This window comes from Marmota monax, unplaced genomic scaffold (assembly GCF_021218885.2).
Source record: "Marmota monax isolate L192 unplaced genomic scaffold, Marmota_monax_Labrador192_F-V1.1 WCK01_AAM20220418_F8-fsc00276, whole genome shotgun sequence".
In the NCBI taxonomy this organism is placed as follows: Eukaryota; Metazoa; Chordata; class Mammalia; order Rodentia; family Sciuridae; genus Marmota; species Marmota monax.
This window is the reverse complement of record NW_026695204.1, coordinates 2,049,441-2,076,893: the sequence shown is the minus strand read 5'-3', so window position 1 is coordinate 2,076,893 and position 27,453 is coordinate 2,049,441.

The following is a 27,453-nucleotide window of genomic DNA, read 5'->3' as shown; positions in this document are numbered from 1 at the left end:
ATCACTTCATGACTTCAACTTACATTCAGACCACATGGGTCTCCATTCTTGCTTTTGAAACAGAAACCCAGCAATGACGTACTCTTTGCTCATACCAGCCATGTTGGTAGAGCAATAAATATTAAATTTCTATTCATTCATTAAAATTTAAAGGGTTTATTTCCTGAAGAACTAAACAAATGATATACCAAGGTGTAATTGTGGAAATGTTGTAATTACTTAATTTGTAATCTATGACATTACATTAAACCTAATTCAAAAGAGATTCTTGACAAAATGTTAATCAGACTTCTGAAGGAAATAAAAGCAAATGTACAAATTAAAGACCAAAATGTCTACAATTATGTTTACTTATTTATTTTTAATTTTAGAAAAATTTGGATTTATAGACAAATTATGGGGATCATACAGAGTTCCAATATATATCCAGTTTCTGTTATCATTAACATCTTATTAATGTATGGTATAGTACATTCGTACCATATAAGTGTATGGTACATTTGTTACAACTAATGAACATTATTATTTATTTTTCATGAATCTAATTATTATCTAAAGTCTTCATTCAAATTTCCTTAATTTTTGCCTAAAGTCTTTTATTCTGTACCAGCATCCCATCTAGAACACTACATTACATTTAGTTGTCCTGTTTTTTTAAGCTCCTGTCAATCATGACAGTTTCTCAAATTTTCCTTGTTTTGATGATCTTGAGAGTTTTGAGGAATATTTATTAGTTATTTTATGGAGTCTCCCTTAATTAGGATTTTTCCATTTTTTTTCATGATTAGACTTTGGTTATGCATTTGGGGGAGGAAAACTATGAGGTAAAGTCCCATTTTTATCATATCATATCCATGATTTGTGTTATAACCCTGACTTACCACTTACGATTGTAACTTTGACTACTTGGCACAATCTTTGTCAGGTCTCTCCACTGTAAAGTTCCTCCATGCTGTGACTTTTGAAGTAGGTCTTTCCATACTGTGCAGGGCACATGTAAGTGGTAGGTAATGATGGTCTACCCCTTTGAGAAAAGGCTGCTTACTTATATTTTGTTAGGAATTCTTCTGCACAGATATTTCTCTTTCCTCTCATTTATTTGTTCAATCATTTATGTCTCTATGGACTTATAATTATTTATTTTATACTTTGGTTTATAAACAAATACTCTATTATTAATTTTAATGCTGAAATTGCTCTAGCCTTGGCCATAAGAGCTCTTCTTTGACATAGCCATATCCCAATTTTTTTTCTTTTTAGCACTTCCTAACTTTCTTGCACTATATGATATTCTGGGTTAATCTTGAATATTGCCTATCCCCAGCTTTAGAATCACCCATTTCTCCAAAAGCCTCTGTTTTTGTTTTTGTTTTATTATTTGTTTTTATATGTTTGTTTTTATAATTGGAGAAAATGGAGTTAGAAACTAATACCTAGGTTCAGGGAAAATTGCCCCAATATTTTTTGTTTTATAATATTGTTTTTCTCCAGATGGTTAAAAGGACACTATGCATTCTTATTTTTACCAGAGGATTTCCGGAGTTATTTACCAGTACTTCGAATACAGCACTTAAAGGAGAGTGTCAGACTAAGTAATAATATTCATTATTTCCAATGAATAATACATTTATCCAACATCAACTAATATTTGGTCACATTTTATTCTTACATGATGGATGCAAACAATGCAAAGTGAAGTTTAAATATACACAAGTTATAGAAATTTAGAATGAATCAACACTTTACAGCAGTGCTTCTAAAACCTTAATGCAAATACTAATCACTCAGAATAGATTTAAAATGCAGTTCCTTAGGCTGGGGTTGTGGCTCAGTGGTAGAGTGCTCACCTAGCAAGCACAAGGCACTGGGTTCGATCCCCAGCACCACATAAATGTAAAATAAAGATATTGTGTCCACCTAAAATTTAAGAATAAATATTTTAAAAAATAATAACAATAAAATAAAATGCAGTTCCTTATTCAGTGGATCTGAAGCAGGACCCAAGATTCTATACCACACTTTTGATAGAAATGTGTTAGAGCTGACATTGGCAGATTTTTATTCTGCAAAGAGCCAGATAATAAATATTCCAGGGTTTGTGGGCCATATGGTCTTTGTGACAGCTTCTCAACTCTCCTGTTGTGGTGTTGTAGGCAATACATAAAGAATGAGCATGGCTGTGTTCCATAAAACTTTGTTTATGGGCACTGACGTTTGAATTTCACATAATCTTTACATGTTACAAAATACTTTGCTTTAGGTCCATACAAAACAGTTGGTAGGCCTTAGTTTGCTGACTTTGGAGCAATGGCTCCAAAACCTGATTGTGTATCCACATCTCCTGCAAGAAAGTTTAAAGTGCAGCTGTGCAGATTCCTTCCCAGATGTTTGCCACAGCATCTGTACTTCACTAATCTCCACAGAGGATCCTGATTCATAGCCAGGTTTGAGAGCACTGCTGCAGAGGGTTTTGCCTAGCTGCTTGCCAGCTGTAGCCCTCCCTTCTGCTTTCACACTTCTAGTGAAAGGAAGCTCACATGCTGGCAAAAAAGACCATTCCATTTATGTATATTCTAACAATCCTTGCCCGGGATTTTTAATACCACTGTGCCTAAATTTGTCTCCTTGTAACTTCTACTTAATAGTTCCCTCTCCCTTCGACATGGTGTACATTTAACCCTCCTTGTTTGTAATACTGCTTCAAAAGCATTTGAAGAATTCTATCATCATATTACATTCAAATCTTACATTTTATTTTCCACATTGCACATACATCCTCATATTCTTTAAAAGATTTGTATACAATATATTTCCAGCTGCCTATCACTCTACATGCACTTCTCTGGACATACTTTGTGTTTTTCTTTTCCTTGTCATTTACTGTACCCAGGATACCTAGAGTATGATTCCCACAATCTCAGAATGTTGGGTCCATTGGTTTGATGGCTCTTTTTCTAGAAATGCCATTTAAGTTTTCATCAGTTTCTTCCATTTGGCAGTTGAATTTTACATTCCTGATTTCTACTGAGCTGGTACCATAGTTGTCATGACTTTTTCAGTGGAACTGAAGTTCATTCCCTACCTGGATAGAGGAGTTCTGAAAGTAGGTACTACATTCCATTTTTTATCCCTGTGGGATTTCTTCTTACATTTTGAGTCTACCACTTTTGCAATTAAACAAAATTATCATCTACTTTAAATTGTTGTGCTAATAACTCCCAGTTCATTTATGCTTCTTTTTGTCCCTAGATTTTACTAACCTCTCCTATATTGACTCTAGGTCTGAAGGATGTGATTAATTTTAGACAACAAACAAGAGTAAATGCAGGACAGGTTATGCTAAGACCAGGCCAGGTCAGCACAACTACCCAGCTGAACCCAGCCCACTGTATTGATTCATAGAATTATGAGGTGATAAATGCCTATTGTTTTAAGCCACAAAGTTTTGGGGTGATTTTTATTTATATAGCAAAATCTTCATCCAACATGCCAGTTATTCTTCCTATATCATTCAGAAATTTGGTCTGTTATCTTCAAATTATTCAGTAGATTCTTATTAGAAAAAGATGTGAGATAATTTTAGTGCTGACATTGGCCAAGCCTCTACATTCTCATTATGTTATATTCACATCACCATTTGCAAAGAATAAATTGCATTAGAATAAAAGAATTGAGTTGTGATTTTGAAAATTTTCAGCTTTTTGATTAATCCAGAAGATTATGCTTCATTTCCTGATGTCATAGTAATATTTTTGTTTAGAACATTTAAAGCAACTGTAAATTTAAAAAATTAATAAAATTTAAGGTTTTTCTGAGATTAATCTAATTATGTTATATAAAACAGAAATGAATTATTGAATTCTAGTGCAATATGGAAAGTACCCCCCTTTTAATTTTTTTGCATTTCAAATTCATAACATTTATTTTTCTCCTAGGCCCCTAACGATTGCTTACAGTCTGAAATAGAAGTGCTGAAATCTGGAGTGTAAGGGTTGGGAAGGAATGAAAAAAAGAATTTCCTGTATGATTAGTAACAGGAAATACCAGAAATGTCTTCCAAAATATTCTTTTCCCTACAGATTTTACTTTTTCCACTTTTTTAAAAAGCAACATATTATCTGCTTAAGTGAATTTACTTCTTTTATATTTGGTTCAATTGCTACACTAAAAAAGTAACTTTGAGCAACTTTGAGATAACTGGAGACACCAACCAATGATCTTATGATAAGACAGAATATTGTATTAGAAACAACATTCAGTGAGGAATCAGACAGTCCTGGTAGAATTGCTTCATATACAAATTACTAATTCTATGATTTGGGGCAATTTATCTTTCAGAATTTTTGTTTCTTTGTATATAAATTTGGTATGATAATAAGGTAACATTACATTTTTGTGAAATAAAATGTACTTTCTTATCAATAAATTACAGTTATTTCAAAATTAGTAAAAACAGTGAATGTCTAATGAGCACTTATTATGGACTAGGTACTATACTGAGGGGTGGGCTTAAATGTTATTTTAAATCATGAACATGGGTCTCTTATATTTTGTTGTCCACCATATGCAACTTCCATTTCTGGCCCAAGATGGCTGTAGGGAATTCATTATGACATCTTTGTTCATAGTAGCTAATAAAAAAGAGAATGTCATTTTTCCTCCCATTTAATAACATTTCCATCTTCCTCTTGTGGCCACATTTTGCTATAAAGGAGGCTGGAAAATGTACTTTTTATTCCAACAGCCATGTACCCAGCTAAAAAATTGTTGATTCCATTACTGAGGGAAAAATAGATATTGGAGGAACAAATTAATATTCTTGCTACAGATGTTTAATACATTAATTCTTAAAAATTGTGGTGTGGATATGAATTTTAAACACACTGATTTCAGTAGGAGAGGTGAAAGCAAATGGAAGGAGGGATATCATTGAAATATTCTATCCAGGTACAAGGGTTTTATAATAGTAGCCCCATGCAAATGTATAATTAGAAAACAACCTTATTAGTAGTCTGAATGTTAACACAATGTAGAAATTCCATTCTTTCCTTCATCCTTCTTTAACTGCTAAAGATAGTAATACTGCCATGAAAGTCCAAGTATGATTTACCTTTCCGTTCTAGAACCTAAAAAACTGTAATTTATAATTTAAATTAAACAACCTCTCTGGATGGATCAAGTAAATAGCTTTGAAAGGCAGCCTCAGGGAAAACTGGAGGAAATAACACAACAATTAACTTCTACTTTCATTAAAAACTATGCTTAAAATATCTCAATTCATTTTACATTTATTCTGGGTTTGTATATAATTCAAATGTGTCCTTTAAAGTTTATATGTTAGGAGCTGGGTCCTGATGGTGGTGATGTAGGAGACGTGGAACCTTTAAGGGGTGGTGCCTATTGGAGGTCCTTGTCATTGTGGGAACTGCCCCTGAACAGGAGTACGAGACTTCAACCTTTTTGGCTTCCTTTTTTATTTTGACATTTGATATTTCAGTTCTACTCATACTTCTGCCATAGTATCATCTTCAAGGAAATGATGAAGTCATAGGGGGCCTTCACCAGAATCTGCACTATGGTGTTTGAAATTTCAGTCTCCACAACTGTGAACCAAATAACCCTCATTTCTTTAAAGGAAGCCTGTCTCAAGTATTTCATTACAATAATAAAAAGCAAGCTAATACAATTTGGTTTTTTTTTATTCATCTTAGATCATCACATTTTATTCCCTGAGACTTTCTAATTTCCTGATCTCAGACTTTAATATTCCTACTTCATTTTTTTCCAGTTCCATAGTACAAAGTAGTTAATACTATGGACATATATTCTAGTGACAAGAGTTCATACATTTCATTCATAAGAAGAAGAATAATTGTCTTATCATGTATTATAAATATCTGTACTAGTTTTCTAGGGCTACCATAACAAATTAACCACAAAGCTTTTGGTTTAAAGCAACAGGAATTTCTTCTCTTATAGGTCTAAAAGCCAGAAGTTCAGAATTGGGGTGTTGGCAGAGTTGGTTTCACGTGGAGATTGTGCTGGAGAATCTCTTCATGCCTCACTCCTTGTTTCCACTGGTTGCTAGGGACCTGCACAGTTCTTTGGCTTCTGACTGCACCATTCCCATCTCTCCACTTGAATTTTTCTCTGTGTGTTTAATCTCCCTTTGTTGCTCTCTAGCATTTAAAGTCTACCTGAATAATCCACATAATCTCATCTCACAAATCTTAATGCATTTACAAAACAAAGTTACATTTGTGAGTTTCAGAAATGAGGCTTTGATGGCTATGGATGTTCATTGTGCAGACTCTTGTAGTACTTCTTAAGTGTTTAAGTCAATGTTTTACAGTATTAAAATACTGAATAGTTACAGTGTTCAACTATTTGTAGCAGCTATAACAAGAATTACATTTGGTAGAATTTTTCACTTAATGATAATTTGAATAAAATGCATTTTCTATAGAATAAATAAAATTATTTGTGGGGAAACACCATACACATATATTATCTGACAGCTAGCTCCTGGAGTAGAAGACTCCCGTGTAACTGATCTGCGAGACTATATGTTCTCCTCGCCCTGTCTTTCCTCTTTGTTCTGAAGTAGTTTAACAAAGTATAGGCATTATAAATAATGAAAAATGGCAAAGATATATGCTAAGGACTTCCTAGGTTTTGCTAGGTATGCACTAAACTTGGATAGAATAGTCAGCTTCTCTCTTGCTTAAACTTCATACCTCTCCCCACTAAACTCAAGGACAACTCACTTTACTGGGAGAGGCTAATACTTATTCAACGTGTGTCATGAGTGTGCAATGAAAGAAGCCTTTGTTCAGAGAGTCTATAAATAGGTAACAGCTACTGTTCAAGGAAGGTAAAACTGGTGAATTCTCCTAACAATATATTTTAGCACAAACATGCAAGTGTAAATTTAATTCAATTATAATTGTTTTAAAGTAATAGGGTATTGGATTAAATTGGCTTTAGTTTTTGCCCATTAGTTGACATGTCTAGACTAACCTGATGCATAATTCTATATTGATGAATATTTTGATGCAAAAGCTCTGGGGAATTGCAAAGAAGTTTCTTCATGTACACATCATATTAATTGTATTTATTTTCAGTATTAATTAATTTTTCCATAGCTTCTCTCTCAAAAAGTTTCTCTTCTTGTTCAAAGTCAATGATGAAAATGTAGTTTTTGAACAGGAATTATTTTTCAGCAGCAATTTTGATCAACTAGGCAAAAAAAGAGAAAAAAGCAAAGAGTTCAATGAGAAAGATGTGATAATTCAAGCAAAAGATAGCCCAGGATGTACCAGTCTTTTCAAAATAGATTGGGGGTAAAGGGCACACTTTAGAGATAAAGTGGAAGGATGAAAAATGAAATTGCTGAATACCTGTGATAAGGGTAAAGAGAAATTACATGTTTGGAGGATAAATTATTATGTATTTTTTTTTAGTTCATTTGTCCATGTCACAGGTCAGACTTGATATTTGTCTCAATTCTGCTGATAGTTTGGATTAGATCAAACTGTTCTCCTTGGACTACACAATGGCTGTTCACAGCCCTGTTTTCCTTTCCATACAATGTGGTGGAAATAATTCACCATGGCAAGAATGATAATTCACAATATTATCACTTCATAATTAAATTCAGAAATATTTGTATTTTAATGATGTTCTATTAATAGATATCCTTAAAGCCATAAAAGAAGGTGAGTTTAAATGGTTAAAATATTGTTGATTCTTACCCTTAAAAGATGATTTCTCTATAATTTTATTTATTTACTTATTTAGAGGCAGGGTCTTGCTAAGTTACTTAGGGCTGTGCAAGTTGCCAAGGTTGGCTTTGAACTTACTATCCTTCTGCCTCAGACTCCAAAACCACTGTAAGTACCTTGAAAAATCACAAGAATTACATAAGAAAAGATGACTTCTTTTTGTAGTACTAGGAATTATACTTAGGGACACTACCGCTGAGTTATACACCCAAATCTTCTTTTTTTGTGTGTTGAGACAGAGTCTCACTAAGTTACACAGGTTGGCCTTGAATTTGTGATGCTCCTGATTTAGCTGTCCAAACAGCTGGGATTACAGGCATGCACCACTGCCACACCTAATTATGAAAAAAAAATTATAGTATTAATTAGAATGGTTCATCACTTTTTTGGAGAAGAAAATATGTATATGTGAGATGTATACGATATATATCAAAACACATATATGGGAACAGGGTTGTTTAGATTTCTTTCTTTCTCCTGGCCTCTGCTCCATGTACATAAGGCTATGACTTCATTTAAGTGATTCCATCTGGAACAAAAGTAAAGTTGAGGAAGTAATATGCCTTCTCAATCTTCCAGACCACATCTCCCTGGGGTTCAGGGTCTGGTATGCCTGGGAATAGTTTACAACATTCTATACTTAAAAAAAAAATCCTTTCTGTAACAATATGAATTCCTCTGGAAAAGGAATCCTGAGCCAGTATTCAATATGTTTAGAAAAACACCTAATGTGAACCCGAGTGGCCAGCAGGAACTCTGCTCTGCTGGAACATTTATAGGAAACACATGCAAAGGAGACGCTAATTGTGGAGCATTCACAGTGTGGTGAAACTTTGAATTAATTTTCTCCAGATTAGACATAGCACACACACACCCAAAAAAGTGGCTCATAGGCCCCCTAGGTGGAAATTTTACCTGAATTGGGTGCAAAGTAAATTTCCATCAGACAGGGCCTCCCTTCTATGGTGGTCTTCTCTAATGAGCAAGCTTTGTTTTGCTACCTCTGAGCAGTTTTATGGTCCATTGTGTAGGCATTTTTTTTTTTTTGTACAGTGGTTGTCTCTATAATACTTCAAATCATTTTTAAGGGAAAGTGATTGAGACTTTTGTCAATTATCCAGATTTGTAATCTTCGTGAGGCTAGGTGCTGTTTTTTTTTTTTTTAAATAATTTGTAGAAGGTAGCCATTTGTATACAGTAAATGATGCACACACATACAGAAATACATCTCTTGTATGATGGAAAGGAAACAAAATGAAGAAGAAGAAACTAAATGAGAGAAAGGAAAGGGGAAATTTTTGAGTCACCATCAAGTGCCCTGAAGTAGTTTCCTGTGGCATTCATGCCCTCAGCCACCAACCCTGGTATCGACAGGGCCTCACACAGGTCTGTAGAAATCTATAGAATCTTCCCACTCAGGATATATATATCATGTTTGCAACTTAGTAAGAGAATAAGAAATAAAGCTAAAATTCTTATATGCAGCATTTCTTCAGCTGCTAACTGATGCCAAGACAGTTTCATAACAGAAAATGTACACTCAAATAAAGATTAGCGTATTTGGGCAGCAAGAAATGACACTAACCAATCAAGAAACTCTAATGTGAATATTGTTAAGCATAATCGATATTCTAAAAGTAAGAAGATGGCAAATTCACTTTTTTAACCATATATAATTGATTTAGTCACATTTTTTGCTACTGTGACTAAAAGACCAACCAGAACAATTTTAGGAGAGGAAAAGTTTATTTAGGGGCTCACAGTTTCAGAGGTCTCAGTTTATAGACAGCTGGCTTCATTCCTCTGGGCTCCAGGTAAGACAGTACAACATGGTAGAGGAGTATGGTGGAGGGAAGCAGCTCATATTGTGATCAGAAAGCAGAGGGAGGGACTCTACTCACCAGATACAAAATATATAAACCCAAGGCATGCCCCCAATGACCCACCTTCTCCAGCCACACCCTATACACTTTCAATTAGTCAGTTAATGACATCAGAGGATAAATTCACTGATTAGGTTAAGGATATCAGAACCCATCTATTTCACTTCTGAACCTTTTTGCTTTGCTTCACACATGAACTTTTGGGGGAAACTTCACATCCAAACCGTAGTAGTAATCATATCTTCTAACAGGAATTTTTTCTAGGAACCCATTCTTTTTTTTTAGCTTTTTTAAAATAATTTTTATTGTTGGTTGTTCAAAACATTACATAGTTCTTGATATATCATATTTCACATTTTGATTCAAGTGGGTTATGAACTCCCATTTTTACCCCGTATACAGATTGCAGAATCACATCGGTTATACATCCACTGATTTACATATTGCCATACTAGAGTCTGTTGTATTCTGCTGCCTTTCCTATCCTCTACTATCCCCCCTCCCCTCCCCTCCCCTCCCCTCCCCTCTTCTCTCTCTACCCCATCTACTGTAATTCATTTCTCCCCCTTGTTTTATTTTCCCTTTCCCCTCACTTCCTCTTGTATGTAATTTTGTATAACCCTGAGGGTCTCCTTCCATTTCCATGCAATTTCCCTTCTCTCTCCCTTTCCCTCCCACCTCTCATCCCTGTTTAATGTTAATCTTCTTCTCATGCTCTTCTTCCCTACTCTGTTCTTAGTTACTCTCCTTATATCAAAGAAGACATTTGGCATTTGTTTTTTAGGGATTGGCTAGCTTCACTTAGCATAATCTGCTCTAATGCCATCCATTTCCCTGCAAATTCTATGATTTTGTCATTTTTTAATGCAGAGTAATACTCCATTGTGTATAAATGCCACATTTTTTTTAATCCATTCGTCTATTGAAGGGCATCTAGGTTGGTTCCACAGTCTTGCTATTGTGAATTGTGCTGCTATGAACATCCATGTAGCAGTGTAGGAACCCATTCTTTAATGAGAGGCTATTCATATATATGGCAGCAAAATTTCATTCTAATATAAATTTTACATTTGGTTAATAATTTACATCCTACACATTTTATGACAGAAAATGAATTTTAGGGTATACTTGAATTATTTTAATTATTCCAATTTTTGTGAGAAACTAAGAATCTCACCAAGAATTTCCTAAACTGTGGTCATTTGTAAGCTTTTATACAATAGCTTTTAGTTAACTTTACTACTCCAAATGTCTGGATGGTTGGAATAGTAGAAGTAGAAAAACCTGAATAATACATATTTTAGTTTTTATCTTAAAAGCTTTACATTTGTGTATTTCATCAGCCACTAACAATTACTGTACTAAGTACTAATCTCCAGGCACAAACTCTTGTTTTATCTGTAATTGAATTTCATCATTGTTTTGAACCTTCCTCTTGCCAGGGGTTAGACACTTTTTCTAAAGTTATACCTCCATTGTGAGAGACAAGGTGGTGAAGTATTACAAATTGACCTGATGGCTTCATTGTAAATGATGATAGCTTCCCCCAAAGCTAAATTAAATAATAGAAACAAATCTGAATTAGTAGGCAGATATAAATAATACATACATTTTTTCTGTGATCTATAATGTCCACAAGTCTCAGTTCTCTGTTGTATGATTTTTAATGCTTCAATAACCACCTCACATGAAAGTCTTCCTGAAAGCTGATGTGCTAATCTTCCAGAGACAAGATTGCATTCATTGTCTTTCCCATTGAGAACAGATGTCACAAATTGTGAAGAATCTGAGATTTGTCCTACTTGCATGTTCACATGTTAACCTTTCACAGTGTGAAGGAAATGAGCAGAATACATGAGACTCTGATCTGAGACAAAGAGTAGCTTGTTATAACAACATCAGTAAAGGTATATAATAGTAGAGTAAACCTCAGTTTAAGGAAGTGGGAATCTTTTGCTGACTGCTTCTTTCTCTGAAGAGAGATTCTATCTTTATTTTTCAAATCAAATCTGTTAGCTAAGGATTAACAAACGTGTGTGTGTGTGTGTGTGTGTGTGTGTAAAGCAGGAAGTAAGTATTTTAGGCTTTGTTGACCAATATACAGTCTCTGTTTCATATGCTTTTTTGTAGTTATTTGTTTATTTATAACTCTTTACAAGTTAAAAACACAAAGCAAAACAAATAACAACAAATACCTTTTCCCTTACAAAGCAAGGCACAGGTTGCATGTCCCTCCTTACAGGCCATTGCTTGCCCAATCCTGCTATAATATGCTCAAGAGAGAAACACTCTATCTTCCAAAGCTATTCACAATGCAGGAATCCTTGGAAAGGTAGTTGAACTCAGAACTAGGGCAGCCAGTGCTTTTGCTCAAACTCATGCAGAAACCTGAAAGATCCAGTGAAAACTGTCTCTCAAGAAATACCCTCTCGACAGAGCCGCTGCCCGCGCCTGCAAGGTCGGCGGACCTGCTACCAACCGGCAGAGCAGGCCCAGCGGCCTGCCGGCGTGGTAGGCACATTGCCCCAATTGGAGGAGGGGCAGAGCCGCCGCCCGCGCCTGCGAGGGAGACTTTGCAACTATACAAGACCAATATAAATATATAGGGGGAAAATTCAATAGCACAACAGTTTCACCAAGTAGAAAGGAACGCGAACAGTATGAAGAGACAAGGAAAGAAAGGTCCACAAGCATTGCAGGTCAACTCAACGTTAGAAGAGGTAATAGCTGCAGCAGATGGAATGTCAGATAAAGAATTCAGGATATACGTGCTTCAGATGATCTGGAGTCTCAAGGAAGACATCAGACAGCAAAATCAGACAATGAAAGATCACTTCAACAATGAATTACATAAACAAATCCAAGAAGCAAAAGATCAACTATACAGGGAAATAGAGGTTATAAAAAACAAACAAACAGAAATCCTAGAAATGCAGGAAGCAATAAGCCAACTTAAAAACTCAATTGAGAATACTACCAGCAGAGTAGAACACTTAGAAGACAGAACATCAGACGATGAAGATAAAGTATTTCAACTTGAAAAGAACATAGACAGCTCAGCAAGACTGTTAAGAAACCATGAGCAGAACATCCAAGAAATATGGGATAACATCAAGAGACCAAATTTAAGAGTCATTGGGATACAGGAAGGGACAGAGTTTCAAACCAAAGGAATGAGCAATCTATTCAATGAAATAATACGAGAAAACTTCCCAGACTTGAAGAATGAGACAGAACCCCAAATCCTAGAAGCCTACAGGACGCCGAATGTGCAAAATCATAAGAGACCCACACCTAGACACATTATAATGAAGATGCTCAACATACAGAATAAGGAGAGAATTTTAAAAGCTACAAGAGAAAGGAAGCAGATCACATTTAGGGGTAAGCCAATCAGGATAACAGCTGATCTTTCAACACAGACTCTGAAAGCTAGAAGATCCTGGAATAACATATTTCAAACACTGAAAGAAAATGGGTTCCAACCAAGAATTGTGTTTCCAGCGAAATTAAGCTTCAGGATGGAAGATGAAATTAAAACCTTCCACGATAAACAAAAGTTAAAAGAATTTGCAGCTAGAAAACCATCTCTTCAAAACATCCTTGGCAAAACATTACAGGAAGAGGAAATGGAAAATAACAATGAAAACCAACAGTGGGAGGTAGGACACTAAAGGGGGGAAAATAATCAAAGAGGAAAACAAACCATGTTTAGTAACAGAAATAAACAAATATGGCTGGAAGAACAACCCATATCTCAATAATAACCCTAAATGTTAATGGCTTAAACTCACCAATCAAGAGACACAGGCTAGTAGAATGGATCACAAAACAAGACCCAACAATATGCTGCCTACAGGAGACGCATTTGATAGGAAAAGACATACATAGGCTGAAGGTGAAAGGTTGGGAAAAATCATATCACTCATATGGACTTCGGAAACAAGCAGGAGTATCCATACTCATATCAAATAAAATAGATTTCAAGCCAAAGTTAATCAAAAGGGATAAAGAGGGACACTACATACTGCTCAAGGGAACCATACACCAACAAGACATAACAATCATAAATATATATGCCCCAAACAATGGTGCAGCTATGTTCATCAAACAAACTCTTCTCAAGTTCAAGAGTCTAATAGACCACCATACAATAATCATGGGAGACTTCAACACACCTCTATCACCACTGGACAGATCTTCCAAACAAAAGTTGAATAAGGAAACTATAGAACTCAATAACACAATTAATAACCTAGACTTAATTGACATATATAGAATATACCACCCAACATCAAGCAGTTACACTTTTTTCTCAGCAGCACATGGATCCTTCTCAAAAATAGATCATATATTATGTCACAGGGAAACTCTTAGACAATATAAAGGAGTAGAGATAATACCATGCATCCTATCTGATCATAATGGAATGGAACTGAAAATCAATGATAAAAGAAGGAAGGAAAAAGAGTACATCACTTGGAGAATGAACAATAGGTTACTGAATGATCAATGGGTTATAGAAGACATCAAGGAAGAAATTAAAAAATTCTTAGAGATTAATGAAAACACAGACACAACATATCGGAATCTATGGGACACATTGAAAGCAGTTCTAAGAGGAAAATTCATTGCTTGGAGTTCATTCCTTAAAAAAAGAAAAAACCAACAAATAAATGATCTCATACTTCATCTCAAAATCCTTGAAAAAGAAGAGCAAAACAACAGCAAAAGAAGTAGAAGGCAAGAAATAATTAAAATCAGAGCTGAAATTAATGAAATCGAAACAAAAGAAACAATTGAAAAAATTGACAAAACTAAAAGTTGGTTCTTTGAAAAAATAAACAAAATCGACAGACCCTTAGCCATGCTAGCGAAGAGAAGAAGAGAGAGAACTCAAATTACTAACATACGGGATGAAAGAGGCAATATCACAACAGACACTTCAAAAATACAGAAGATAATCAAAAATTATTTTGAATCCTTATACTCCAATAAATTAGAAGATAGTGAAGGCATAGATAAATTTCTTAAGTCATATGATCTGCCCAGATTGAGTCAGGAGGATATAGACAACCTAAACAGACCAATATCAATGGAGGAAATAGAAGAAACCATCAAAAGACTACCAACTAAGAAAAGCCCAGGACCGGATGGGTATACAGCAGAGTTTTACAAAACCTTTAAAGAGGAACTAATACCAATACTTTTCAAGCTACTTCGGGAAATTGAAAAAGAGGGAGAACTTCCAAATTCATTCTACGAGGCCAACATCACCCTGATACCTAAACCAGACAAAGACACTTCAAAGAAAGAAAACTACAGACCAATATCTCTAATGAACTAGATGCAAAAATCCTCAATAAAATTCTGGCCACTCGGATACAAAAACATATCAAAAAAATTGTGCACCATGATCAAGTAGGATTCATCCCTGGGATGCAAGGCTGGTTCAATATACGGAAATCAATAAATGTTATTCACCACATCAATAGACTTAAAAATAAGAACCATATGATCATCTCGATAGATGCGGAAAAAGCATTCGACAAAGTACAGCATCCCTTTATGTTCAAAACTCTAGAAAAACTAGGGATAACAGGAACATACCTCAATATTGTAAAAGCAATCTATGCTAAGCCTCAGGCTAGCATCATTCTGAATGGAGAAAAATTGAAGGCATTCCCTCTAAAATCTGGAACAAGACAGGGATGCCCTCTCTCACCACTTCTGTTCAACATAGTTCTCGAAACACTGGCCAGAGCAATTAGACAGACAAAAGAAATTAAAGGCCTCAAAATAGGAAAAGAAGAACTTAAATTATCACTATTTGCAGATGATATGATTCTATACCTAGCAGACCCAAAAGGGTCTACAAAGAAACTATTAGAGCTAATAAATGAATTCAGCAAAGTGGCAGGATATAAAATCAACACGCATAAATCAAAGGCATTCCTGTATATCAGCGACAAATCCTCTGAAATGGAAATGAGGACAACCACTCCATTCACAATATCCTCAAAAAAAAAAAATAAATAAATAAAATACTTGGGAATCAACCTAACAAAAGAGGTGAAAGACTTATACAATGAAAACTACAGAACCCTAAAGAGAGAAATAGAAGAAGATCTTAGAAGATGGAAAAATATACCCTGTTCATGGATAGGCAGAACTAACATCATCAAAATGGCGATATTACCAAAAGTTCTCTATAGGTTTAATGCAATGCCAATCAAAATCCCAACGGCATTTCTTGTAGAAATAGAGAAAGCAATCATGAAATTCATATGGAAAAATAAAAGACCCAGAATAGCAAAAACAATGCTAAGCAGGAAGTGTGAATCAGGCGGTATAGCGATACCAGACTTCAAACTATACTACAGAGCAATAGTAACAAAAACAGCATGGTACTGGTACCAAAACAGGCGGGTGGACCAATGGTACAGAATAGAGGACACAGAAACCAACCCACAAATCTACAACTACCTTATATTTGATAAAGGGGCTAAAAGCATGCAATGGAGGAAGGATAGCATCTTCAACAAATGGTGCTGGGAAAACTGGAAATCCATATGCAACAAAATGAAACTGAATCCCTTTCTCTCGCCATGCACAAAAGTGAATTCAAAATGGATCAAGGAGCTTGATATCAAATCAGAGACATGCCGTCTGATAGAAGAAAAAGTTGGCTACGATCTACAGTCGGTGGGGTCGGGCTCCAAATTCCTCAATAGGACACCCATAGCACAAGAGTTAATAACTAGAATCAACAAATGGGACTTACTCAAACTAAAAAGTTTTTTTCTCAGCAAAAGATACAATAAGAGAGGTAAATAGAGAGCCTACATCCTGGGAACAAATCTTTACTCCTCACACTTCAGATAGAGCCCTAATATCCAGAGTATACAAAGAACTCAAAAAATTAGACAATAAGAGAACAAACAACCCAATCAACAAATGGGCCAAGGACCTGAACAGACACTTCTCAGAGGAGGACATACAATCAATCAACAAGTACATGAAAAAATGCTCACCATCTCTAGCAGTCAGAGAAATGCAAATCAAAACCACCCTAAGATACCACCTCAGTCCAGTTAGATTGGCAGCCATTATGAAATCAAACAACAACAAGTGCTGGCGAGGATGTGGGGAAAAGGGTACACTTGTACATTGCTGGTGGGACTGCAAATTGGTGCAGCCAATTTGGAAAGCAGTATGGAGATTTCTTGGACAGCTGGGAATGGAGCCACCATTTGACCCAGCTATTCCCCTTCTTGGTCTATTCCCTAAAGACCTAAAAAGAGCATGCTACAGGGACACTGCTACATCGATGTTCATAGCAACACAATTCACAATAGCTAGACTGTGGAACCAACCTAGATGCCCTTCAATGGATGAATGGATAAAAAAAATGTGGCATTTATACACAATGGAGTATTACTCTGCATTAAAAAATGACAAAATCATAGAATTTACAGGGAAATGGATGGCATTAGAGCAGATTATGCTAAGTGAAGCTAGCCAATCCCTAAAAAACAAATGCCAAATGTCTTCTTTGATATAAGGAGAGTAACTAAGAACAGAGTAGGGTCGAAGAGCATGAGAAAAAGATTAACATTAAACAGGGATGAGAGGTGGGAGGGAAAGGGAGAGAGAAGGGAAAATGCATGGAAATGGAAGGAGACCCTCAGAGTTATACAAAAGTACATACAAGAGGAATTGAGGGGAAGGGGAAAAATAATATAAGGGGGACAAACGAATGTCAGTAAAGGGGGCAGAGAGAAGAGGGGAGGGGAGGGGAGGGGAGGGGAGGGGGGATAGTAGAGGATAGGAAAGGCAGCAGAATATAGCAGACACTAGTATGGCAATATGTAAATCAATGGATGTGTAACTGATGTGATTCTGCAATCTGTATATGGGGTAAAAATGGGAGCTCATAACCCACTTGAATCAAATTGTGAAATATGATATATCAAGAACTATGTAATGTTTTGAACAGCCAACAATAAAAAATTAAAAAAAAAAAAAAAGAAATACCCTCTCCTTGTTTTTGTATTGTCTTGACTTCTGGTGAACTATCTCAAGAATATATCACTTGATTAGCCATTGATTATCTGACCTACAGAAGCTGAGACCAAATTTGCTTAGTTTTTGTGTGTGGCCTTTGAATTAGGCTGTTATCAAAATAAAACCAAGTAGGAAAAGGAAATAGAGTCTCTAAAATATTTTATTTAAACCACAATCTGTAATATAGTTATTGTTACCAAAGGAAATATATTTATAACACTTATGATACTATAAAAAATAAACTTTGCTCATTTCTTAATGAAAATCCCACTTTTGACCATCTATTAATTAACTAGACAGAGTGATCAGAGGTAACAAGAGATGAAGCAGTTTTAATTACCACCTCTGGTTAGTGGCCTTTCTGATGGAATGCTAGGTGACCACTCCTGAGGTAGACTTCTCTAATTAGAATGCTAGCTGTATATAAAATATCATAGTGTCCATACTTACATATTCTAATGAAAATTACAGATGTCCTGACAGAGATTCAAAGGTGGCACTTGGCTTTTGTCTTTATCATATTTCCAGACAGAGAGACATTTGCAGAATTAACTGAAGCTGAGCAATTGTCATTGGTCTCTAGAAGTGACTGATACATCCCTTTTTCCCAACCACAAATTCTTTCTAGGTGTATCTTCTTTCCATCATCTTGATGTCCTTTTGGAGTATTAGGGAATTCTTAACTATACTCAACTATACCTTTCCACTTTTGGACCTAGAAGAAATAAAGCTTGATTGTTATTTGGTTCAAACCAATATATATGAACTCTATCAGGGCATCCCAAACCCACTTGCAAGACAATCCCTTCATTGAAAGTTTCTTGCATCTGTGCTATGTTGAGGCATGGAGAATTCTAGGATTTTGCCATTTTCTTAGAAACTATCAGTGACTGAAGTATGGGACTCTTCAATTTCAATTTTCTACTCTCACCAGAGTTGGATGATGATAGACTTTAAGCCTTTTCTCAGGGACAGATAAAAATGTTCACTTTGTTATTTAATCTCTACTCTTCTTCCTTCTTTCTCATTTAATAGGAGATAGTCGTAAGACAGATGGTAGGAACCTCACTTAGACCAACAAATGCTATTTACCTTTGTTAATGCTCTTGACATAATATGCATCAAACTTGTAGTGTATACAGGAGAAGGAGATTTCTCTACTGAAAAAACCACAAGTACATACTAAAATGGAAAATTATAGTATCATTCATTATAGAGTCATTCATTTATTTATGCACTAAGTTAACCTGTGTGTGTGTATGTGTGTAATATATATATATATATATATATATATATATATATATATAGAGAGAGAGAGAGAGAGAGAGAGAGAGAGTGCTAATTAAAGTGCTAGGTCCACGTAAAACATCATAATGTCCATATACACACATACATACACATACACACACACACATACATGCAAAGTGGAAACTGAATCCTGGGGCACTCTACCACAGAGCTACATCCCCAGCCTTTTTATTTATTAGTTTGCTAAAAGCCTTGCTATGTTGCTGAGGCTGGCTTTGAACTTGCAATCCTCCTGCCTCAGCCTTCTGAGTTGCTGGGATTACAGGTGTGGGTCACCATACCTGGTGATCTATGTAAGTGTCTACATTGTATTAGATCAGTTTGTCAACCTTTTATCATTATCTACTTTCTCTCCCTAATTGTATTCATTTCCCATAAAATTTTAGTACCACATTATACTGTCCATCTACTTATGCTTATTAACCATTTTGGAGAATGATAAGCCATTATATCACCTAAGCTCCCCCTGCCTCTGTCTTTGGAGGCCATGTTGCCTCCATTGAGAGTGCATATGCTATTTTGATGGAAATGACAGTGCAACATACAGATGAAGTCTCTGACCTTTCTGATACTTTAGTAAGACAGACGGGTATGCCATCATACAATAGAGTGAGTGCTATAATAGTGAATAATAATAAGAACCAGTTAACTTATCCAACTGGTGAAAGTATCTCCTAGCCCACACTTCAGAAAAGGGTGGCTTCCCTCAACTGAGTGTGTGCTGGAATGCCACAAGGAGAGGAGCAACTGAGGTACCAATTTGGTTTTGAGTAGTTTCAAACTAAAAATGCCAGGTCTGGAGGTGGAGCTCAGTGGTAGTGTGTACTTACCATGATAAGATACTGGATTTGATCCCCAGCACCATCAGCCAAAGATCAATATGAACCATAAAATGACTAAATTCAGTTTGAGATTTTTCCATGAAGTTTGGAGGACATAGTAGATTCACATTTAATGCTAAAATGTGCTAAGAAGTTGCCTGAAGAGGCCAGCAAGTGGAGAGGGATGGTTAGGGAAATGACTGCGATCCCACTGAGAGATGATCAAAGACCCTGGATCCTTTCAAACCAGATGTGGGACTTGTAGTAGAAACACCGGCTACTTTAAAGGGATAATGCTCAGGAGGACTTCAGAGAGAGGGCAAGACATCTGTGCAAAAAGAATTTGAGGTAGACTCATGGATAGGAAGCCAAGGAGGAAACTGAGGAGGGGCCTTGCCTGAATGGAGGGACTGTATTCAGATTAGACAGCAGAAGAACCATGAAGACAAAAGAGCCCACAAAGGCTTTAAACAGCTGCTATGGTCAGAGGAAACCAATGCCAGATAATATCAGTGCCAGCCAAATAAGACACATCCCGCCCTTCCTTTCCTTCCTCCGCCTTCCTTCCGCAGTCCAGCACATGGAAGAAAGAAAGAGAAGAAGCCTAAGACAGGGAAATAAATGAGGTTACCAACCACACACCCATTTCCCTCTGCAGGGCAGGTGTTCGGCCTACTGCTATAGGTCCAAAACACAGGAAGAAAGAAAACTCAATCTTACATAATTTTTGGAGATTAAAAAGACAGTTTAAACATATTAACTACTGGCATTGCTTTCATAATAGAATTGACTAGAGAATTTTTTTATTATCTCAAAGTAAACAATAAACTATAAAACTTGCCAAAGATTTTATCAACACCAGGCAGGAATACTGGGTATTTCTGACAAGGCTGTGTGGGAACGCCATAAGATTTCTTCTGAGGGCCCTCTAGGAGGCCAGGGTGCCCAATGTGTCCTTATATAGGGTTGCTACCTGGAAAGCCTACAAACTTGTCCTGGGGCAAGACCAAGGTGACTCTCTGTTTCAGAAATGGGAAGAGAGCAAGCAGCCAATTGAAGCATGAGATAGAGATCTGCAGAAGCTAGAGGGAAACTGAGTCCAGAGCAAGGCCTCTGAGCTGAGAAAAGAGTAGGTCTCAGGTGAGAGTAGGCAGATGTCACCCACAGAGGCAGTGGAGTGTGCCCTCAGGGAGCCAGCTGGGTCAACACCCTTTAACAGTGCAGACAGAACACTGCAACTGGCACCATCCGGAACCCCCGTAATGCTGCATGGATCAGCTAATTCTTCCTACCACCCTCAAGGCAGCTTGATTCCCTCCTCACATACCCAGATTCCATCTTGCAGAGACAAGTACAAAACTAAGAGAGACAACAGATTAAAACTAATCTTACTGAAAGGGACTATTTAGTTAATTTGATCACAGCAATTTATACACTAGATTGGACATTTGTTATTGCATCCCCTGACAACTAGGCAGTGGGAATGCCAGGGGAAAATCACACAAGTTCTAGGCAGAATACATAAACATTTTCCTTACTCTTGGGATAGCAATTAAGTAAATCTGTAATGCCTCCTGAAATACTGAGCACCAGCATTTAAATAACAGTCAAAATGTAAGACACCCAGAGGTAATTCTTATCTTCTATCTACCCTGCTTTAACAGGGCTGGTAAATTTTCCTTTCATTGATCACTAAAAGTAGAGACAGTTCTGACCACAGGGCTGTCTGTGGTCCCTTCCATGTGATCATGCTTTTGTTTAAATGCTTTGTATACAGTGGTGCTCAACACATGTACAGTGAAAAACAAGGGATGTTCTAGTACAGATATGTGTTTAATCATGATGTCTTCAGTCCTTTTCAGATGCTGTTGTACTTCCTGAAGTCTAGATTGGACATTTGTTATTGCATCCCCTGCAATAAAAAGTCCAGTGTTTTAAACTGCACATTGAAACCACAGCATCTGCTTTTACTCTTTCTGAAACTCTATTTTTAAAAATTTTTTTCATCTATCTTTGTCTGTGCACACTTTCATTCTTGTGTTTTGTGTTAGGCTTTTGAAAGGGAGACATTCCCTCCATCCATTCCTGAAAATCTTTTATTCATTTACTTGGACTGCTGCATTAATATTTGCTAGGATCAGTTTTCTTAACATCACACAACTATTGGGCTTTTCTCTTGTACTGCTCTTTGCATCTTAACTTCTTTTGCAAGTCTTCAAAAGAAATATTCATATACTTCAAAAGTATATCCATGAGGTCCATACTTCCAGATTACCCATTTCTGATCTTTCTGACATCTTCCACCATGAACATTTGTTCCACTTACCTGTGGGGTTTCTTTGGTGGTTACAACTTTCCAGCTTATTAGGGTAATTGGAATTCAGTAGTTCCCACCATTTCCTTAGATCTCAGCCTCCTGGAAATGACTGTGTCTTCCCTTAATTATTTTAAACATGAATAATTTCTGGCAGTTGAGTAGCTATGAAAACAGACTCTCTGGAAACTGTGCTTCTTTTCCTCATTCTTGTAAAAATGAAAGGAGGAAGGTGAGGCAGGGAAGAAAGTGAGGGAGGGAGAGAGGGGAGGAGGATGGGAAAAAGGGAGGGAAAGAAGGAAGGAAGGAAGGAAGGAAGGAAGGAAGGAAGGGAGGGAGGGAGGGAGGAAGGAAGGAAGGAACTTATTTTTTTATAACTTTGGGGCAAGGGACAAGGTTAGCATATACAATTGTATGATTCATGTTTTACCTACTGGCAGACAACAATAAAAGCACTTAGGACTTTTTAAACTTTTTCTTACAAATATACATTGTTTATTTATTACCTTTAGACATGAGATCTATATTTTTAGAAAAATAAAAATGGAAATTATGGTGATTTGAGAGCTCCTATTTGATAAGTCAGAAGGATGGCCTCATGTAGCTGTGACCTCCTCTGCTTATTTGTGCTCTCTATGTATCTGTGATCTTTCCTATGAATTGAAAGGATAGGATTAGAGCATTTTAAGGATCTTCTCTACTTGGTCTATATCAACTTTTATTAGACTTCAGCTAACACAAGGGTTGGTTGAGTAAGGTCTGCAGGTGAAATCTGGCCTGCCACTTGATTTTGCAAATAAAGTTTTATTGGAACACATCCACATTCCTTAGTTTACATGTTGTAAATGGCTGATTTTGCTGCAATGCAGTATTGGATGGTTATGACTGAATAATGTGATTCTCAAAGCCTCATAGGTTTACTATCTGATCTGATCATTTAGAGAAAATGTTTGCTGACCTATGAATTAGCATATCATATTTGAAATGAAATGATATTAGGCATTTAAGAGACTTCTCTTCCACAATTTGTAAGCCAGCAGGCATCCCATTGTCTTAACAGTCCTATATTTTATTGAAAACTGTGCATATCAGAAATAGAATCATTGAATTTCAATATACCTGTTCAACCAGATCCAAGATTATCATAAAAATCAGATAATTCCCAACACTGTGGAAGTCACTTTATGCTGTCTTCTAGTCACTACTATTCCTATAGGCACTCATGATCCTGATTTCTAACACCATATTAATACTTTATAAAAAAATGGAGCTGAACAGCATATGCTTTTCGGGTGTATAACTTTTTTCACTCAACATTCTACATTCCACTTGTGAAATGCATCCAGTGGTATGCTGAAAAACCACCTCTCTGAGAGAAATAAAAGCAAACAGAAAAAAAACCCTGATTTATGGCATTTGTTGGTCTCTATGGCACAAATATGTTTACTATGCTTGATTTCAAGGTGCAAATTCAATATCTCTGAAAGTGGAGTTAGGCAGAGGTGCTAACTAACTGTTTGCTATTGCCAGTAGATATGAATTAACTCTGACTTTTTTGAATTACATTGTTGAGAACAGTTGCATGCTCTTTATTCTCTTTTCATATAGATGTGATAATACTACAGTTTATCTATTATATTACTGATGGATATATATGGTCAATTTTCAACTTGTAGCTTTTTAAAATGCTGCTATTGACAAGTCTCTTGATAAACAATGGAAGGGTCTCAGTGGGGCCTATCCCTGGAAGTAGTATTGGAAAGTTCTAGGCCTGCATATGTTTAGCTATTTTCTGTTTTACACTCCCACCATCAGGTATGAGAGTTCGGTTTTCACATCCTTGCCAAAATTTGATGTTCTCAATCTTTCATTTCAATCATTTTTATATGTACAGTAGTCTCACATTTTGATTTTGATTTTAATTTCCTTGCTGACCAATATGGATATTTTGTTCATTGGTTTACTGACTATTTGACACTCTCTTTTGTGAAATATTTTATCTTGTTTTTTTTTTTTCTCCTGTCAGTCTTTCTTCCATTTCTTACTGATTTTTCCTTTTCTTATGGACACAAACAAAGCCCTGATCCATCATCCAAAGCACATGTTATCTGAACACTCATAGCATACACTATACTGTTTATTCTCTTATTTAAATAACACATATTTAACTTAGTCTTATGTTTCTTTTCATTTCATAAATTAAGGAATTTTAGTAATGACATACATAGTCTTAATCTATAGAAAGAGAATAATAGTTTCTAATCTGCTTATTTATGAAATTAATGTTGAAAAGCTAAGGTAGATTGTTCTTACTTCTATTTTTAATAGAACCTAATACATTACTTTCTAAGAGACAGAGAGAGAGAGAGAGAGAGAGAGAGAGAGAGAGAGAGAGAGAGAGAGAAGCAAATTACTCCAGGAGAAGACACCAGGCTGTAGGTAGCTCCAGTGAGAATTTATCCCCCTGTTTTATGCCTGGAGTGAGGATGGAAGTCAACCTCTCATATAGAAGCCTTTATATGCTCGTGCTTCTTCTGAAGATGCCACTTATTGTAAATACAATTTTGTGCCACTGAAACATTCTCTAATCAAAACCTAGACTTCTAGGTTCATTATCAAACATAGGGAAGAAGAGACACATTAAACTAGCAAGGCTTGTGGCAGCTGGCCTCCAACATTACCTTCACTGGCTCTCACTCTCTGATACTCACAGCTTTGTTTATTCCCCTCTCCTATTAAGAGGGTAGACCTACGTAACAAATAGGATATTGCTGAAACGAAATGTAAGGCTTATGACTCTTACACTAAGCTACAAAAGACATGTGTTTTCTGCTTTGCTCTATCTTCTATCACTTGCTCTAAGCAAGGCACTGTGGCAGGAGAACACTTGAGCAGCCCTATAGGAAGGTTGTGTGGTGAGGGACCGAAGCCTTCTTCTGACAGACTGCAGCAGCAAGCTGCCTTCCATGTGATCAAATATGATGGAAATGGGTCCTCATGTCCTCATCAAGCCATCGGATGAGGCAGCTCCAATTCATACCTTGACTAAAGTGTCACAAGAGATGATCTTAGTTCATTTTCTGTTGTTATAATTGAATGCCACAGCCTGGGTAATTTATAAGGAATAGAGGTTTCTTTAACTCACGGATATGGAGGCTGGGAAGTTTAAGAGTATGGCATTGGCATCAGCAAGGGCCTTCTTGCTACATCCTAACACAGCAAAGGGCTTAACATGGTGAGAGAGAGAAAGCATATTAGCTACAATCTCTCTTCTCCTTCTTCTGAAATCACCATGCCATTATGGGGTCCACCAGTGAGACTCATCTGCTCCTAATCACTTCCCAAAGGCTCCATCTCCCCTTAATCCTTTGGGGATTAAATTTCCAGCATATAGACTTTGGAAGTATACACTCTAACCACGGCAGAGCCTCTGAGCCAGAATCACTCAGGTACAATGCTCTCAGATTTCAGGCCCATGTAAACAATATACATAGAAATTGTATATTGTTTTAAACTGCTATAGTTTCAAAAAAATGTTATATGTAGCAATAGATAATTTTCAAAAGATCAGTATTGAATTTGCTATGAAAGCATGACAGAGCCAGAGCTGACTTTAGGAAAAATAATTTGGGAAATAACAGCAAGCTTATTCTTTAAAAAAAACAATTCAGCAAGAGACAGTTATTTATGATCTTGAAATATAAAGGACAATGGTGATGTGACACCAAGGCAATACTAGAAATTGAAAGGAGCAGCCACAGACTAAGGCTTCAAAGCAGAACATGCAGAAATATGATTAAGTGAAATAAGAGAGCTGCAGTGCTTTTCAAACCAAAAGGGCACATTCCTGTTATTTTGCTGGGGAAAGCAAAAGGTTTATGAGGAATTGCCGGAGGATTCAACAGCAAATAAAATAGTCTTTACCATTGTAAACATTACCAATAACTTTTGATTTTAGTTCCCTCATAATGACTCAGATAACATTCATGATTCACAATAAATAATACAATATAAACATATATGTTAATTTTTTCCCCACAAAAATAAACTACACACATGTTGCATGAAAGAAATTTATCATTTGATAAGCCATTTGGTTATAAATAAAGCCATGTGTTTTGGCAGAGATTATTATGTGATGATTTAGCTTGATCAGAGCTGATAAAGCCATGTCCTACTCTGAGGCTGACTCAAAAGTAAATTCATCCTTATCAATATTGATCCAGCAGTGCTGGAGTACATCATAAAATATGTGAAAGCAGCTGTTATAACATATTTTAATACCCTGGAAATCTCTTCCCAAGAGATTTCACTTGAGAGGTCACATGTCATCTAGGAATTATCCTGTTCCATTGAAGGTATTCTAGAAACATAGCCTCTTTACATACCAAAGAGCCCAAATGGACCTATTTCATCAGCACACATCCAATAATTATTTGAATGAAAACTTGAACTTTATATCAGCAACACAGAGCAGATAAATATTTAAAATCCAAGACTTATAAAAACAAAAGTTCCCTTCCTGATGAACTGAAATACATGCATTTCACCCTAGAAAGATATTTACAAGGGCACAGCTACGGTACAGATGGACTATGTAACATTACCACAGGAAAGCAAATATAATAGATTTCATTGCATGGGATCATGACAATAGCATAGTTTAAAAAGTACTAATTCTTCTAGAGTCATTCAATATCAACAATTTTAGTCACACACAAAGAACCCTCACAATGACTAAAGTGAGAGAAATAGATATTTTCCCCCTCGCCAGAACTAATGATGGAATTGGCTTACTTGTTATTTTTAAATTTCAATGGTATAACATAAAGGTAGCATCAATAAATAACATTTCTCTTGATTTGGATTAAGGACTTGAAGGGTGTGGCCAATGTGATTGAAAAATTGTTTTGCTTTTTCCAAGTTCTATTTAGTACTTCTCCTTTCTTTGTGTTTTTTTCAGTTGTTCATTGCTCTTTGATTAATAGTGGAGTTCACCTGGGATAGAAAAAGCTAGGTCTTTGTTCAGTGACTTGTTCATCTCCAGTCACTTTTTCATTATTATTCTAAAACATTGTTCATTTTCAGGGGAAATCAACAAAGACATACTTTATCTATTCATCCACTTAATGGAACTGGACAATGAAAGGGCCTAGAGTAGTTCTCTAACTTTAGTATGTATCAGAATTATCTGTGAACTTGTTAAAATATAGATGCTTAAAATCTCCCTAGACTTATTCAGTCAGGCTCACTCCTGGGAGGTGTGCTGGTATATA